Genomic DNA, 18,693 nt, shown 5'->3' with positions numbered 1-18,693 from the left:
CACGCCCAGCTGGACAGAGGAAGTATTCAACATTTCCCTAGTGTTGATCACTAATCTGCCCGTCTATCGCCTCGAGGATTTTAGCGGTGAGGACATTCAGGTATCCATCTATGAGCCCGTTCTTCAGAAGACTGATCAAAACATCTACCGCATCGAAAATGTCTTGCGTAGAAGAACCTGGGGAGGGATGAAAGAGCTTAACGTCAAGTAGAGGGGTACCCCACGGAGTTCAACTCCTGGGTCAAAGCTGCGGATGTGCAATAGGCTAGTTCATAGGACTGGAAAAAAACTGCTGTGTTATCATATAGTTGCGCAGGTCCTCCTCAGATAAGGGATTCGATTCGCGCCGTCTCCTGTCCCTCGTGTGATAAGACTTCACCTTCAATTCGATGGTATTGATTTTCTCTAGAACCGCCATGCTTAGATCCACATAGTTCTTTGCATATACCATCCTTTAATCACTAGTTCATGTGCCGCAAGGTAGACACTTTGCCACTTTTTTCACGATACCGGCAAGGTGTTTTTCATGTCCTCGAGAGCTATTTCACGATTGCTTCTAGCTCAGCCTCTAGCTCATTGTTGTCTTTTATACCATCTTTCAACTGCTTGGTCATCCACCGTTTTGTCACAGCATTGGGATCCGAACTTATCCATTTATTTATAGAGCGAAAAGATTGCATTTTCCACGATTTTCCCATTGTCAGCATCTTCAACACATACAGACAAAAGTGACCACATACCACATCCCCTCGCGTCTCAAGTTCATCCGTTTTGAAACGGATCTCAGGCTACAAATAGTCTACCATCTCGTCGGGCGTTGGCAATCCATAAGAGTCAAAGTAATACTTTGTCGGTCTGCGCTTTTACCAACACGCCAAGTGCGTTGCACGATCCTTCCAGCTGTCGTGGTTAAGGTTCCACATTTGGTGTGTCAGACCTTGGGTAGTAGTGTATCAGACATGACCGCACCCCGACAGTGTTGAATCTGCGTGGTGGTTACAGCCTGCTCGAGCTGAGTGTTTGAAAGGGGTTTGTAGGGGAGAACTAAATTATGCACCCATATGCCGCTCATTTATTTACGGTTGACGATTTAATAGTGGCCACGGGCAAGGGTGCTAATTCCATCATGCATGATATGACGCTTGTCATCGTTGGCTGATAGGGCTTTCTTGTGACACTCAAGTGTATATATCTGATGCTTATGACTTTTGATTGTTTATTCATAGTCACTGCTCACTGTGTGCTTATCAAGGCATCTCTTGTAGTCTTCAAAGGTTGTTTTTGACGATGCACTTCTTCACCCCTTTAGCCCTCTTCGCTTCGCGCATGCCAACCTTGAACGAGTATATCTTTGACCGCAATCCAAGACTCAGTCATGGGGACTCCGGCTCATTCATCCTTGAACATTTCAAGAATTTTCCTGTTCAGACCTGATTTGATACCGGAAGTGTGGTCACTTGGGTAGTTGGATGTGCCGAATTCTGCAGCCTGTGTTCGTTAAGATAGCACTCCACAGTTAGGTGTGTAGTTTTTCATTTTGGCCCCTATGGATTTTTCAAATATGAGAGCTAATGTGCAATAAAATTCATTTTTGGATAGCTGAGTAGTAAAATAGCCTTCGTATAGGGTTTATATGATTATCAAGATTATGTAATGTGTGTAATATAGGCTGTTTTCTGTGTGACAGTCCGTATTTGCATGTCCATCCATACCATACATTGGTCCGGCAATTATTGTAATGTTTTTTTTACAACTTTTTTTCGCACGAACTTTGTGATTAGATTTTACGAAAAAATGAGGCGAAAGACACCCATTTTTTATTTGATCATATTAGGAAGATGAATGTCAACAGTTTCTAAAAAGGTATCACTCAAAGGCATTGAAATTCTAGTTTGATCCAAATTTTGGGGGGATATGTCACATGTTCACCCCCCTTTTTGCAATATTTTATGGTAAATAAATGCAGAATGTTGCCATGGATACACATCAAAGGAATTATTTTTCACCCTTTTAACTTTTGAAAATCAAATCTATGGAAGATACTGATTACATACATATGCACATGTACAACACAAACAGTAAGGTTAATGTATTAGAAATCCAGGAATAGGAGATGATAAAACATTTTGTGGCTCTTTTTTAATTTTATTTTCTAACTGTGGAGTGCTGCCTAATGTCTTTGTAGACATCTGGAGGTTCGACATTGTAAACGATACTGTCGGTGTAACAGATGGTTGTCTTGTCACGGTAGGTTGGCTTTAGGTACTTGTAAACATAGTCCGCCATTAAGGTCTTAGATATGTCTAGGTAAATTGGCTTGTCAAATTCTATTTGGTCTTACGCATGTGCATGGCTGCAAGATACTCACTGAAGTTATCCCGGCGATCAAAATTGGGCTTGGTGACGAGCTTCATCACTTTTTCCTCGTTGGTAACCATTCGGACGTCAACCCTCTTGCGGATATTTTCTATTGTCTTTCCGACACCGCATTGTTCATGACCTTGAAAAAGTCTTTTTCAAAGTCAGTGGTGGCAGCGGCTCTGAGCGCGGTGGTTAGATCAATATAAATCCTCAGCCATAAGATCTGGTTAAAACTTATAACCGTGTGGTTTTCTGAGCTTGAGTCTGAGCGCAATGTACTGTTTTAGGTTGACGTAGTGTACAAAATACCTCAGTTTGTCTCCGAGGTTTGGCAACAGTTTCTTTACTTTGTTCAGCTGTACAGTTTCCGGGGCCAGCGAGTAGTCATTGTGGCATTTCGTCGGTGTTAATCCATTCAAAGCCACCGATCGGTTGATAGGTGCTCATATCTCATCCATACAGGTTATCGGCATCCGCATACATCAATCGGTTGGTGGGCTTGTCGGCATTGAATCCTTCGACATAATGGTTGTTGACTTTGACAAACCGCTGCGTCGCGACTGTTATTCCCTTTTTCAATCATCAGAAGCATGTCAAGGTACGAGATAAGTTTAGGTTTCACAACTGTTACGGTAGTTTTTTATGTCGCATCATAGGCAAATATTGGTACGGTAAGGTACCACGCGGAATCAAGTTCCTAATGCTTCAAATATACATCTCTGAAGTTCTCAAACACATCGCACAGTAAGAGTACATCCGTTTTAAGATACAAGTCATGATACTCTTTCATGCTTGTGATATCCATTCTTTTCACACATTTGCTGCGCGTATTAATTCATAGTCTGCATGGCCTACTCCCTCACCGGTGATGGTATTGTAGAATGTTTCACTGGTTGGCAACTCGGTCTCCTGGAGTTTTTCAAACCCATCCACATAGTCATAAGGGTACACACCCTTTCGCAAGAGTAAACATTCATCAAGAGACTTCCCGGCGCGTCAATAGGTTTATCATTACCTTCATCCATGACTTCCTTGACTCTCTATGAGCACCCGGTGAGCTCATTGTACTTGTTGATCGTGCGGCCATTGACCTCCAGCGATCCAAATTCAATACCTTGTCTTGTCACGGAATCGAACGCTGCCATCAATGCTTTTTCGTCTTGCTCGGTTTTCTCCAGTTGCTTGAACCCATCCATATAATCAACAGGGTACACCCTCTGTCGCAAGAGTAAACTTTTGTCCATGACCGGCACTTCAACTGGTATAGCATAGCCTTCATCCGTGTCTGGTGAAGGTGATTTCACATCACTTGACCTCCTTGATTCTCTGTGAACAAACGGCGAGCACCCGGGAAATTCGTTCTGGTGGCACATTGTCCTTGTAAATCACGATACCGCCAATTACAAGTGATTCAACTTCAATGTCCTCTTCTGTGTAGTAATCAAACGCCACCATAAGTGCCTTGTTCTTCAAACTGCAAATTACATAGTTCACCGTCATTCCATCGATGTTGTAGTCGGTGCCCCTACATTCCTTTGAATTTTTCGCCTGCTCATAAAGGTACGGCTGCAATTTAACAATAGAGTCTGTGATATGTTTCACTCCTGATACCATTTCGGATCCTTCGGTGTAACCTTGGCCTGCCTCCCAAATCGGGATCAAACGTTCCTCTACCAAATACCTTCCGAGTATTCTTGAAGACTGCTGTTAGACTTGAGTTTACCAAGCTATTCAGGCTCGCACTCATAAATTTGAGACTGTCCAAACCTCAAACTCTGGTGGAGGGGTTTCATTTCCCAGCCGTTGATCTTGTACTCGATCACCTGGAATGTCTTCCTAAACGAGATTTACTTTTCCTCCGAATTGGGAATGCATGTGAGCTGCCCCGTTGTCGATTCCAGGTTCTTAATGAACAGATGACTATCATACCCGGCCAGATTGTTAAAAAACACAGGTATAAACTTTGGCATTTTGTACTTCAGGTTACACTGGTTATGTGCTGCGCCCCTGTATTTTCCGGTAAAGTGGTTCATAAGATAGTTTTAGGTGTAAATGGCCTTGATTTCTTTCTCAAGGCATTCAACAAAGACTTGTGCCACATCTTCTCCCGGCTTTTGCATGATATACAGAACCGGTGCCTTAGTATACACGCTGTCATCAAAGCACTTAATGTGGTAGCAGAATCACGAAGGCATGTGCTTTTGGTAGGCTTTCGTATGTGGTTTATCATTCCTGGTTTCAACCTTTTCGGTTAAACACTAAAATTCCGCGAACACCACGAAAGGGACTCCTATCGAGTGAGTGTTGTCAAAGGTCTGGTAGGTCCCTTCCTTAATTAGCTTGGGCATCTCGATCTTAACCGCCTTGTGCTTGAAGCAACACTCTTTGTGGGTCTCCAGGACTTCTTTAAAGGGAACTGGTTCATGCACCTGTAGCACAGCCAAGACTTTTTTTATCACAGTAAGTTGATGTCTCTCTTCCGCTTTTCGCTAACGTCTGATATGCGCAGCGGGTATACTTCATTGTCGTTAATTTATATACATTGACTGTCATGGTTGAATTGACCTTCTCAAACTTACCAATACCCTTAAGGCTGACCGAGAACTACATCTTTTTCCAGATTGAGCTCTTCCTGCCACGGTGGTACTGTGTTACCATGTCTGCATGTTTTGGGTCTACCTCGTCATGGTGCAAGGCCGAAAGTATGGCCCACTTAAAACAATCCTCATCCTTTTATTTTCCATATTGTTTTACAGCCTTCTTGGCTCCGGCAAGTCAATGTACTGTGACCCTCCCAGCGGCCGGTGTTTGTTAATATTGACTTGAAGACTTGACGCTGATATTTAAAGTTGGTTTCTTCTGTTTCAATCAACTCATCCAACTTATCTTTCCCAAACCGGGAGTATCATCAAAGATGGTTCATTTTGGCAATACGTCTCAGGGCTTTGACATTTTCAACAACTTACTCCATGTCCGATATTGGATCCATATCTTCATCCCAACAATAAAAAAGATCAATTTAGGTTACCCCAACCACCATCCCCAATTCAATTTTTTAGACACAATTTTTTCGGTCCTGAAAATCATATCTTAACACTGTCAATCCTACCGTCAGTGAAAGTCGTGTTAATCATACCCAGTGCGCCTGGATTTTTTCATACCATAGCTTTGAATTTGCATAGTTCCATTGGTATCTTTGCCCAGACGGTGGACTAAAATGCCTACCCGTATCTTTTAAAAGCTGTCAAAATTCCCTACGGCAATACTTTTTTTTTACTCACTAGAAGCAAATGATAGGTAATTTTCTCAGGTACAATGGGCCAAAAGGCCCAGGTGGGACACCTCATGGTGTGTTTTCACTATGGGACAAAAGTTAGATTTAAAAAAAATGCCTACCCCAATTTTTAAAAGAGGGTAAAATAATCCCTACGGCAATACTTTTTTAGCCATTCGGTGGAAATCGAGGTAATGGGCTAGGGTCCAATGGGCCAAAAGGTCCAGGTGAGACAACTCATAGTTTGTCTTCACCATAGGTCCGAACTTAGGTCTTAAGTGTCAAACATGCCTACCCCAAATTTTCAAAAGTCTGTCAAAAATTTCCTTTGGCAACACTTTTTTACCCACAAGGTGCAAATGATAGGTAATGGTCTAAGGTTAAATGGGCCAAAAGGTTAAGGTGGGACAATTCATGGTTTGTCCTCACCATGGGTCCAAAGTTAGATTTAAAAAAAATCCCTTACCCCAATTTTTAAAAGAGTATTAAAAAATCCCTACGGCAATGCTTTTTTTAGCCAATAGGTGCAAATGATAGGTAATGGTCTAAGGTCCAATGGGCCAAAAGGCTTAGATGGGACAACTCATGGTTTGTCCTGACCATGGGTCCAAAGTTAGATTTGAAAAAAATGCCTTACCCGCATTTTTAAAAGAGTGTAAAAAATTCCCTACGGCAATACTTTTTTAGCCACTAGGTGGAAATGGTAGGTAATGGACTAGGGTCCAATGGGCCAAAAGGTCCAGGTGGGACAACTCATAGTTTGTCTTCACCATAGGTCCGAACTTAGGTCTAAAGGGTCTAACATGCCTACCCCAAATTTTCAAAAGTCTGTCAAAAATTCCCTACGGCAATACTTTTTTACCCACTAGGTGCAAATGATAGGTAATGGTCTAAGGTCCAATGGGCCAAAAGGCTTAGGTGGGACAACTCATGGTTTGTCCTGACCATGGGTCCAAAGTTAGATTTGAAAAAAATGCCTTACCCGCATTTTTAAAAGAGTGTAAAAAATTCCCTACGGCAATGCTTTTTTAGCCACTAGGTGGAAATGGTAGGTAATGGACTAGGGTCCAATGGGCCAAAAGGTCCAGGTGGGACAACTCATAGTTTGTCTTCACCATAGGTCCGAACTTAGGTCTAAAGGGTTTAACATGCCTACCCCAAATTTTCAAAAGTCTGTCAAAAATTCCCTACGGCAATACTTTTTTACCCACTAGGTGCAAATGATAGGTAATGGTCTAAGGTCCAATGGGCCAAAAGGCTTAGGTGGGACAACTCATGGTTTGTCCTGACCATGGGTCCAAAGTTAGATTTGAAAAAAATGCCTTACCCGCATTTTTAAAAGAGTGTAAAAAATTCCCTACGGCAATACTTTTTTAGCCACTAGGTGGAAATGGTAGGTAATGGACTAGGGTCCAATGGGCCAAAAGGTCCAGGTGGGACAACTCATAGTTTGTCTTCACCATAGGTCCGAACTTAGGTCTAAAGGGTCTAACATGCCTACCCCAAATTTTCAAAAGTCTGTCAAAAATTCCCTACGGCAATACTTTTTTACCCACTAGAAGCAAATGATAGGTAATGGTCTAAGGTCCAATGGGCCAAAAGGCTTAGGTGGGACAACTCATGGTTTGTCCTGACCATGGGTCCAAAGTTAGATTTGAAAAAAATGCCTTACCCGCATTTTTAAAAGAGTGTAAAAAATTCCCTACGGCAATACTTTTTTAGCCACTAGGTGGAAATGGTAGGTAATGGACTAGGGTCCAATGGGCCAAAAGGTCCAGGTGGGACAACTCATAGTTTGTCTTCACCATAGGTCCGAACTTAGGTCTAAAGGGTCTAACATGCCTACCCCAAATTTTCAAAAGTCTGTCAAAAATTCCCTACGGCAATACTTTTTTACCCACTAGGTGCAAATGATAGGTAATGGTCTAAGGTCCAATGGGCCAAAAGGCTTAGGTGGGACAACTCATGGTTTGTCCTGACCATGGGTCCAAAGTTAGATTTGAAAAAAATGCCTTACCCGCATTTTTAAAAGAGTGTAAAAAATTCCCTACGGCAATACTTTTTTAGCCACTAGGTGGAAATGGTAGGTAATGGACTAGGGTCCAATGGGCCAAAAGGTCCAGGTGGGACAACTCATAGTTTGTCTTCACCATAGGTCCGAACTTAGGTCTAAAGGGTCTAACATGCCTACCCCAAATTTTCAAAAGTCTGTCAAAAATTCCCTACGGCAATACTTTTTTACCCACTAGGTGCAAATGATAGGTAATGGTCTAAGGTCCAATGGGCCAAAAGGCTTAGGTGGGACAACTCATGGTTTGTCCTGACCATGGGTCCAAAGTTAGATTTGAAAAAAATGCCTTACCCGCATTTTTTAAAGAGTGTAAAAAATTCCCTACGGCAATACTTTTTTAGCCACTAGGTGGAAATGGTAGGTAATGGACTAGGGTCCAATGGGCCAAAAGGTCCAGGTGGGACAACTCATAGTTTGTCTTCACCATAGGTCCGAACTTAGGTCTAAAGGGTCTAACATGCCTACCCCAAATTTTCAAAAGTCTGTCAAAAATTCCCTACGGCAATACTTTTTTACCCACTAGGTGCAAATGATAGGTAATGGTCTAAGGTCCAATGGGCCAAAAGACTTAGGTGGGACAACTCATGGTTTGTCCTGACCATGGGTCCAAAGTTAGATTTGAAAAAAATGCCTTACCCGCATTTTTTATAGAGTGTAAAAAATTCCCTACGGCAATACTTTTTTAGCCACTAGGTGGAAATGGTAGGTAATGGACTAGGGTCCAATGGGCCAAAAGGTCCAGGTGGGACAACTCATAGTTTGTCTTCACCATAGGTCCGAACTTAGGTCTAAAGGGTCTAACATGCCTACCCCAAATTTTCAAAAGTCTGTCAAAAATTCCCTACGGCAATACTTTTTTACCCACTAGGTGCAAATGATAGGTAATGGTCTAAGGTCCAATGGGCCAAAAGGCTTAGGTGGGACAACTCATGGTTTGTCCTGACCATGGGTCCAAAGTTAGATTTGAAAAAAATGCCTTACCCGCATTTTTTATAGAGTGTAAAAAATTCCCTACGGCAATACTTTTTTAGCCACTAGGTGGAAATGGTAGGTAATGGACTAGGGTCCAATGGGCCAAAAGGTCCAGGTGGGACAACTCATAGTTTGTCTTCACCATAGGTCCGAACTTAGGTCTAAAGGGTCTAACATGCCTACCCCAAATTTTCAAAAGTCTGTCAAAAATTCCCTACGGCAATACTTTTTTACCCACTAGGTGCAAATGATAGGTAATGGTCTAAGGTCCAATGGGCCAAAAGACTTAGGTGGGACAACTCATGGTTTGTCCTGACCATGGGTCCAAAGTTAGATTTGAAAAAAATGCCTTACCCGCATTTTTTATAGAGTGTAAAAAATTCCCTACGGCAATACTTTTTTAGCCACTAGGTGGAAATGGTAGGTAATGGACTAGGGTCCAATGGGCCAAAAGGTCCAGGTGGGACAACTCATAGTTTGTCTTCACCATAGGTCCGAACTTAGGTCTAAAGGGTCTAACATGCCTACCCCAAATTTTCAAAAGTCTGTCAAAAATTCCCTACGGCAATACTTTTTTACCCACTAGGTGCAAATGATAGGTAATGGTCTAAGGTCCAATGGGCCAAAAGGCTTAGGTGGGACAACTCATGGTTTGTCCTGACCATGGGTCCAAAGTTAGATTTGAAAAAAATGCCTTACCCGCATTTTTTATAGAGTGTAAAAAATTCCCTACGGCAATACTTTTTTAGCCACTAGGTGGAAATGGTAGGTAATGGACTAGGGTCCAATGGGCCAAAAGGTCCAGGTGGGACAACTCATAGTTTGTCTTCACCATAGGTCCGAACTTAGGTCTAAAGGGTCTAACATGCCTACCCCAAATTTTCAAAAGTCTGTCAAAAATTCCCTACGGCAATACTTTTTTACCCACTAGGTGCAAATGATAGGTAATGGTCTAAGGTCCAATGGGCCAAAAGACTTAGGTGGGACAACTCATGGTTTGTCCTGACCATGGGTCCAAAGTTAGATTTGAAAAAAATGCCTTACCCGCATTTTTTATAGAGTGTAAAAAATTCCCTACGGCAATACTTTTTTAGCCACTAGGTGGAAATGGTAGGTAATGGACTAGGGTCCAATGGGCCAAAAGGTCCAGGTGGGACAACTCATAGTTTGTCTTCACCATAGGTCCGAACTTAGGTCTAAAGGGTCTAACATGCCTACCCCAAATTTTCAAAAGTCTGTCAAAAATTCCCTACGGCAATACTTTTTTACCCACTAGGTGCAAATGATAGGTAATGGTCTAAGGTCCAATGGGCCAAAAGGCTTAGGTGGGACAACTCATGGTTTGTCCTGACCATGGGTCCAAAGTTAGATTTGAAAAAAATGCCTTACCCGCATTTTTTATAGAGTGTAAAAAATTCCCTACGGCAATACTTTTTTAGCCACTAGGTGGAAATGGTAGGTAATGGACTAGGGTCCAATGGGCCAAAAGGTCCAGGTGGGACAACTCATAGTTTGTCTTCACCATAGGTCCGAACTTAGGTCTAAAGGGTCTAACATGCCTACCCCAAATTTTCAAAAGTCTGTCAAAAATTCCCTACGGCAATACTTTTTTACCCACTAGGTGCAAATGATAGGTAATGGTCTAAGGTCCAATGGGCCAAAAGGCTTAGGTGGGACAACTCATGGTTTGTCCTGACCATGGGTCCAAAGTTAGATTTGAAAAAAATGCCTTACCCGCATTTTTTATAGAGTGTAAAAAATTCCCTACGGCAATACTTTTTTAGCCACTAGGTGGAAATGGTAGGTAATGGACTAGGGTCCAATGGGCCAAAAGGTCCAGGTGGGACAACTCATAGTTTGTCTTCACCATAGGTCCGAACTTAGGTCTAAAGGGTCTAACATGCCTACCCCAAATTTTCAAAAGTCTGTCAAAAATTCCCTACGGCAATACTTTTTTACCCACTAGGTGCAAATGATAGGTAATGGTCTAAGGTCCAATGGGCCAAAAGACTTAGGTGGGACAACTCATGGTTTGTCCTGACCATGGGTCCAAAGTTAGATTTGAAAAAAATGCCTTACCCGCATTTTTTATAGAGTGTAAAAAATTCCCTACGGCAATACTTTTTTAGCCACTAGGTGGAAATGGTAGGTAATGGACTAGGGTCCAATGGGCCAAAAGGTCCAGGTGGGACAACTCATAGTTTGTCTTCACCATAGGTCCGAACTTAGGTCTAAAGGGTCTAACATGCCTACCCCAAATTTTCAAAAGTCTGTCAAAAATTCCCTACGGCAATACTTTTTTACCCACTAGGTGCAAATGATAGGTAATGGTCTAAGGTCCAATGGGCCAAAAGGCTTAGGTGGGACAACTCATGGTTTGTCATGACCATGGGTCCAAAGTTAGATTTGAAAAAAATGCCTTACCCGCATTTTTTATAGAGTGTAAAAAATTCCCTACGGCAATACTTTTTTAGCCACTAGGTGGAAATGGTAGGTAATGGACTAGGGTCCAATGGGCCAAAAGGTCCAGGTGGGACAACTCATAGTTTGTCTTCACCATAGGTCCGAACTTAGGTCTAAAGGGTCTAACATGCCTACCCCAAATTTTCAAAAGTCTGTCAAAAATTCCCTACGGCAATACTTTTTTACCCACTAGGTGCAAATGATAGGTAATGGTCTAAGGTCCAATGGGCCAAAAGGCTTAGGTGGGACAACTCATGGTTTGTCCTGACCATGGGTCCAAAGTTAGATTTGAAAAAAATGCCTTACCTGCATTTTTTATAGAGTGTAAAAAATTCCCTACGGCAATACTTTTTTAGCCACTAGGTGGAAATGGTAGGTAATGGACTAGGGTCCAATGGGCCAAAAGGTCCAGGTGGGACAACTCATAGTTTGTCTTCACCATAGGTCCGAACTTAGGTCTAAAGGGTCTAACATGCCTACCCCAAATTTTCAAAAGTCTGTCAAAAATTCCCTACGGCAATACTTTTTTACCCACTAGGTGCAAATGATAGGTAATGGTCTAAGGTCCAATGGGCCAAAAGACTTAGGTGGGACAACTCATGGTTTGTCCTGACCATGGGTCCAAAGTTAGATTTGAAAAAAATGCCTTACCCGCATTTTTTATAGAGTGTAAAAAATTCCCTACGGCAATACTTTTTTAGCCACTAGGTGGAAATGGTAGGTAATGGACTAGGGTCCAATGGGCCAAAAGGTCCAGGTGGGACAACTCATAGTTTGTCTTCACCATAGGTCCGAACTTAGGTCTAAAGGGTCTAACATGCCTACCCCAAATTTTCAAAAGTCTGTCAAAAATTCCCTACGGCAATACTTTTTTACCCACTAGGTGCAAATGATAGGTAATGGTCTAAGGTCCAATGGGCCAAAAGGCTTAGGTGGGACAACTCATGGTTTGTCCTGACCATGGGTCCAAAGTTAGATTTGAAAAAAATGCCTTACCCGCATTTTTTATAGAGTGTAAAAAATTCCCTACGGCAATACTTTTTTAGCCACTAGGTGGAAATGGTAGGTAATGGACTAGGGTCCAATGGGCCAAAAGGTCCAGGTGGGACAACTCATAGTTTGTCTTCACCATAGGTCCGAACTTAGGTCTAAAGGGTCTAACATGCCTACCCCAAATTTTCAAAAGTCTGTCAAAAATTCCCTACGGCAATACTTTTTTACCCACTAGGTGCAAATGATAGGTAATGGTCTAAGGTCCAATGGGCCAAAAGACTTAGGTGGGACAACTCATGGTTTGTCCTGACCATGGGTCCAAAGTTAGATTTGAAAAAAATGCCTTACCCGCATTTTTTATAGAGTGTAAAAAATTCCCTACGGCAATACTTTTTTAGCCACTAGGTGGAAATGGTAGGTAATGGACTAGGGTCCAATGGGCCAAAAGGTCCAGGTGGGACAACTCATAGTTTGTCTTCACCATAGGTCCGAACTTAGGTCTAAAGGGTCTAACATGCCTACCCCAAATTTTCAAAAGTCTGTCAAAAATTCCCTACGGCAATACTTTTTTACCCACTAGGTGCAAATGATAGGTAATGGTCTAAGGTCCAATGGGCCAAAAGGCTTAGGTGGGACAACTCATGGTTTGTCCTGACCATGGGTCCAAAGTTAGATTTGAAAAAAATGCCTTACCCGCATTTTTTATAGAGTGTAAAAAATTCCCTACGGCAATACTTTTTTAGCCACTAGGTGGAAATGGTAGGTAATGGACTAGGGTCCAATGGGCCAAAAGGTCCAGGTGGGACAACTCATAGTTTGTCTTCACCATAGGTCCGAACTTAGGTCTAAAGGGTCTAACATGCCTACCCCAAATTTTCAAAAGTCTGTCAAAAATTCCCTACGGCAATACTTTTTTACCCACTAGGTGCAAATGATAGGTAATGGTCTAAGGTCCAATGGGCCAAAAGGCTTAGGTGGGACAACTCATGGTTTGTCCTGACCATGGGTCCAAAGTTAGATTTGAAAAAAATGCCTTACCCGCATTTTTTATAGAGTGTAAAACATTCCCTACGGCAATACTTTTTTAGCCACTAGGTGGAAATGGTAGGTAATGGACTAGGGTCCAATGGGCCAAAAGGTCCAGGTGGGACAACTCATAGTTTGTCTTCACCATAGGTCCGAACTTAGGTCTAAAGGGTCTAACATGCCTACCCCAAATTTTCAAAAGTCTGTCAAAAATTCCCTACGGCAATACTTTTTTACCCACTAGGTGCAAATGATAGGTAATAGTCTAAGGTCCAATGGGCCAAAAGGCTTAGGTGGGACAACTCATGGTTTGTCCTGACCATGGGTCCAAAGTTAGATTTGAAAAAAATGCCTTACCCGCATTTTTTATAGAGTGTAAAAAATTCCCTACGGCAATACTTTTTTAGCCACTAGGTGGAAATGGTAGGTAATGGACTAGGGTCCAATGGGCCAAAAGGTCCAGGTGGGACAACTCATAGTTTGTCTTCACCATAGGTCCGAACTTAGGTCTAAAGGGTCTAACATGCCTACCCCAAATTTTCAAAAGTCTGTCAAAAATTCCCTACGGCAATACTTTTTTACCCACTAGGTGCAAATGATAGGTAATGGTCTAAGGTCCAATGGGCCAAAAGGCTTAGGTGGGACAACTCATGGTTTGTCCTGACCATGGGTCCAAAGTTAGATTTGAAAAAAATGCCTTACCCGCATTTTTTATAGAGTGTAAAAAATTCCCTACGGCAATACTTTTTTAGCCACTAGGTGGAAATGGTAGGTAATGGACTAGGGTCCAATGGGCCAAAAGGTCCAGGTGGGACAACTCATAGTTTGTCTTCACCATAGGTCCGAACTTAGGTCTAAAGGGTCTAACATGCCTACCCCAAATTTTCAAAAGTCTGTCAAAAATTCCCTACGGCAATACTTTTTTACCCACTAGGTGCAAATGATAGGTAATGGTCTAAGGTCCAATGGGCCAAAAGACTTAGGTGGGACAACTCATGGTTTGTCCTGACCATGGGTCCAAAGTTAGATTTGAAAAAAATGCCTTACCCGCATTTTTTATAGAGTGTAAAAAATTCCCTACGGCAATACTTTTTTAGCCACTAGGTGGAAATGGTAGGTAATGGACTAGGGTCCAATGGGCCAAAAGGTCCAGGTGGGACAACTCATAGTTTGTCTTCACCATAGGTCCGAACTTAGGTCTAAAGGGTCTAACATGCCTACCCCAAATTTTCAAAAGTCTGTCAAAAATTCCCTACGGCAATACTTTTTTACCCACTAGGTGCAAATGATAGGTAATGGTCTAAGGTCCAATGGGCCAAAAGGCTTAGGTGGGACAACTCATGGTTTGTCCTGACCATGGGTCCAAAGTTAGATTTGAAAAAAATGCCTTACCCGCATTTTTTATAGAGTGTAAAAAATTCCCTACGGCAATACTTTTTTAGCCACTAGGTGGAAATGGTAGGTAATGGACTAGGGTCCAATGGGCCAAAAGGTCCAGGTGGGACAACTCATAGTTTGTCTTCACCATAGGTCCGAACTTAGGTCTAAAGGGTCTAACATGCCTACCCCAAATTTTCAAAAGTCTGTCAAAAATTCCCTACGGCAATACTTTTTTACCCACTAGGTGCAAATGATAGGTAATGGTCTAAGGTCCAATGGGCCAAAAGGCTTAGGTGGGACAACTCATGGTTTGTCCTGACCATGGGTCCAAAGTTAGATTTGAAAAAAATGCCTTACCCGCATTTTTTATAGAGTGTAAAACATTCCCTACGGCAATACTTTTTTAGCCACTAGGTGGAAATGGTAGGTAATGGACTAGGGTCCAATGGGCCAAAAGGTCCAGGTGGGACAACTCATAGTTTGTCTTCACCATAGGTCCGAACTTAGGTCTAAAGGGTCTAACATGCCTACCCCAAATTTTCAAAAGTCTGTCAAAAATTCCCTACGGCAATACTTTTTTACCCACTAGGTGCAAATGATAGGTAATAGTCTAAGGTCCAATGGGCCAAAAGGCTTAGGTGGGACAACTCATGGTTTGTCCTGACCATGGGTCCAAAGTTAGATTTGAAAAAAATGCCTTACCCGCATTTTTTATAGAGTGTAAAAAATTCCCTACGGCAATACTTTTTTAGCCACTAGGTGGAAATGGTAGGTAATGGACTAGGGTCCAATGGGCCAAAAGGTCCAGGTGGGACAACTCATAGTTTGTCTTCACCATAGGTCCGAACTTAGGTCTAAAGGGTCTAACATGCCTACCCCAAATTTTCAAAAGTCTGTCAAAAATTCCCTACGGCAATACTTTTTTACCCACTAGGTGCAAATGATAGGTAATGGTCTAAGGTCCAATGGGCCAAATGGCCCAGGTGGGACAACTTCACCATAGGTCTAAAGGTAGGTTTCTTTTATAACTTGCTAATTTTATTTTCCGTGCACACCATACATTAAGGACAACAAATAAACCTTTTGTATAATCAAATGTGAGCGAATTCCGCTTGTTCAAAAGTAGAATCTTTTGTAAAAACAAATTTGTCTGATAAAGAAAATAGCAAAGCACGAGTGCAATTTTCTATTCTTGTGATGCAAAACTATTGATACATTTAAGGAACTACTTGACAGGATGCCGAGACTATGGAAAGCTATTTCTTACAATATCACAAATTAATTTCTTAGGGAAAATTCGATACCATGTAACAACAATTTTGCATGCATTTAAATAATTTCATAGCTATTTACGATTCTACAAGCACTGTTAAAAATGTAATTCGTGCAGCACGCTGTTTGGTATACGGATTATCTCTGAATTAATGAACAGGAAATAACATGAAAATTAAAAAAAAACATTGAATAGTGTCTTTGGCTGCTCAATCATATATTAAAACAAATTATTTTGTGATTATATATTTAATAAAAACATTTTTAGTACGTTTGAATCTTATGCAACTTTTGGGTTTTTAGACATATCTGAAAACTGGCTGCTAGCGAAGTGGCTGCTAGCGAGTGGCTGCTAGCTTGAGCCTGGTCTGTGAGCAGCCAATATAAGCTCAAATGGTATAGCATATTATATATTTGAAATCAAAAACAATATTTATCTTGCTTCATTTTGAAATGGGCACTCGAAAAAATTGTAAATACAATCCTCAACAGCATGCATGCGGGATTTAGTTTAATATTAACACAGATTTGCATACTTCTGAACCATGAATGATATTAAGTTTTTTTAACACCTCAACTAAAGAAGAAAGGTGGCTGTTTTCATATTTCAGGAAGTCCATATGTCGGGGTTTAAAATTCCATTCAATAGAAGTAGATGGGGAAAAATTGGTTATATCTAGGCTATGACGCGGGGTACTACATAGTTGTTACTAATTCGTAATGACCAATAATTGTAAGCATTAAATCGCAGAGATAATCAAGGGCAGTCTCTTTATGTAAAATATATAACACAATTAACTTTCTTGACTTACTTCTGTATACTAGCAATTCCCCGCCTATTTCGAAATATGTAGCTTAACGACTGACATATGTATACATATTCCATAATTAGTATAATAAAAACGAAGTTTATACGATCAAGTTTATTTCTCTATATACATATTTCAAGTTTTCAAGTAAATATTGGGGAATAATTGAGAGCAATTTCTTTTATGGGTTATCTCACATATAGTTAGAAACCCTAATTTACTAGTGGTGTTTCACGGAAAATTGTTTCCAATTTTCTAATTTGTTCTTAAATTTTTTTTTATGTGGGGCTAATATACATTTACAAAACTTTTTATGTCGAATATTTCGGCACGGGACATTTGCGCTTTTTCATAAGACATTTGCGCTTTTTTATTTGAACACTTGCGCTTCAAAACATAGGACATTTGCGCTTTTTTTAAGGGACATTTGCGCTTTTTACATATGACATTTGCGCTTTTGCAATATTTGTTTTTTTATGACTTCCCTCCTCTTTTCCGGGGTTAGGTCTGGCAGCATGACTCGGTCTGGTATAAAGCTGGTATAAAAAATTTCGGCAACAATTAAATGTTCCGTCCGGTTGTGAGTGAATTTGTTCATTTTACTGACTTAAAATATTAGTATTCCCATTGTCCGTTTTAATTCTAGCATTACCCTTTGTCACGTTACAATTCCATGAAAGGTCTTCACTTTTGAGAGTTTGATCAAAACGATATGAAAATCCATCATGACATATATAGATATAGGAATATGCATTTTTTACCTTAAATCAAGGATTTGTATAGTTAGATATACAAATCCTTGCTTAAATAAATTAAAAGTCTCTAAAACTTAAAACTCTGTCTAAGACTTTGTTAATGTGAACTAACTAATGCCAAATATAAGTTGATTTTATTTACGTAATGCTTACTTCTCACTAAAATTACAGGTAAACGACTATATGTAAAAAGCGCAAATGTCCGGTCAATTTAATATAGGTGAATCAAAATTTAAAGCGCAAATGTCCATAGTGTTTGAAGCGCAAATGTCCTATCGATTTACAGGTAAAAAAGCGCAAACGTCCTGTGCCCGAGTATTTATATGGTTTATTCCTTGAATGCCAACATCCTTTGATCTACCGTCAATTTACCTGTAAAATTCGGCGTTTTACGTTTCCGCAAATTGGCATTACTTTTCCGGAAAAAAAATATGACGTTTCCGGAAAAAAAAGTTTACGTTTCCGCAAATAAATATCTTACTTTTCCGGAAAAAAAGTAACTATTCCGGAAAAAATAAATTATTGCTTTTCCGCAAATAATTGAGGAATACCTGTTGATCGAAAGCAAAGCCATAATATAAAATAAATATTAAGTAAGTCAAAGGTCATCATAACATGCAAGTAAATTTTATCATTTAAATCTATGAAAACGTATGTTCAAAAGTCAGCACTAATCAGAAGTATCTTGATATGAGTTCATAAGTCAGTTCTAGCAGAATATTTGTAGCCAACACGCCGCACAAAGTCCACAGTAGTACATTCACCGTTTACAAGTTTTGTATTTTGTTCAAGAACTTAAAGAAGTCCATCTTCTCCTTTTCACATTTCCAAACGGGTGCTTTTACAGTTAGAGTTCTCATCTTTATGTAAGATGTTGTTTGCAGTTTCAATAACACATCGATAAAAACAAACAAAAAATGTTAGGATGGCTAGCGTAAAACTGCTCGTTCAAGTGGGCATGAAAAGACTCGGCACTATTCGTGTTTTCGTAACAGCAGTATGCATTACACATTCAAAGTCATTATAAACTACCTCGGGAAGTTATTCTTCGGGTAGTGCACACATCAATAAGCCGATCCAACAGTTTCGTGTAACATTCCTCGGATTTAAGTGGAAGTAACGCAAATACAAGACGAATGTAGTTACCATTTTTACATCAACTGAGTTGGTAGAGGAATTTCGGACAGGATTTAAATGTGCCATCTATGAAAATATCAGTCATTTCATTACATAGACATACCAAGTTGGTGAAACATGAAAGTATAACGATTCCCGAATCAAAATCATTGACTAGTTAAAAGTTAAAATAAGTTTCAA

At 40.7% G+C, this 18,693-nt stretch overlaps 1 protein-coding gene across 1 annotated transcript in view; it reads left to right on the top strand.

Moving 5' to 3' along the window:
• The window catches only part of LOC143076071 (inter-alpha-trypsin inhibitor heavy chain H3-like), a 162,316-nt gene that overhangs the window by 35,196 nt on the left and 108,427 nt on the right, over positions 1-18,693 (top strand). The window lies entirely within an intron of this gene.

Source organism: Mytilus galloprovincialis, chromosome 1, assembly GCF_965363235.1.
Source record: "Mytilus galloprovincialis chromosome 1, xbMytGall1.hap1.1, whole genome shotgun sequence".
In the NCBI taxonomy this organism is placed as follows: Eukaryota; Metazoa; Mollusca; class Bivalvia; order Mytilida; family Mytilidae; genus Mytilus; species Mytilus galloprovincialis.
The sequence above is the reverse complement of the archived record's forward strand: the minus strand, read 5'-3'. Positions and strand labels throughout refer to the sequence as shown.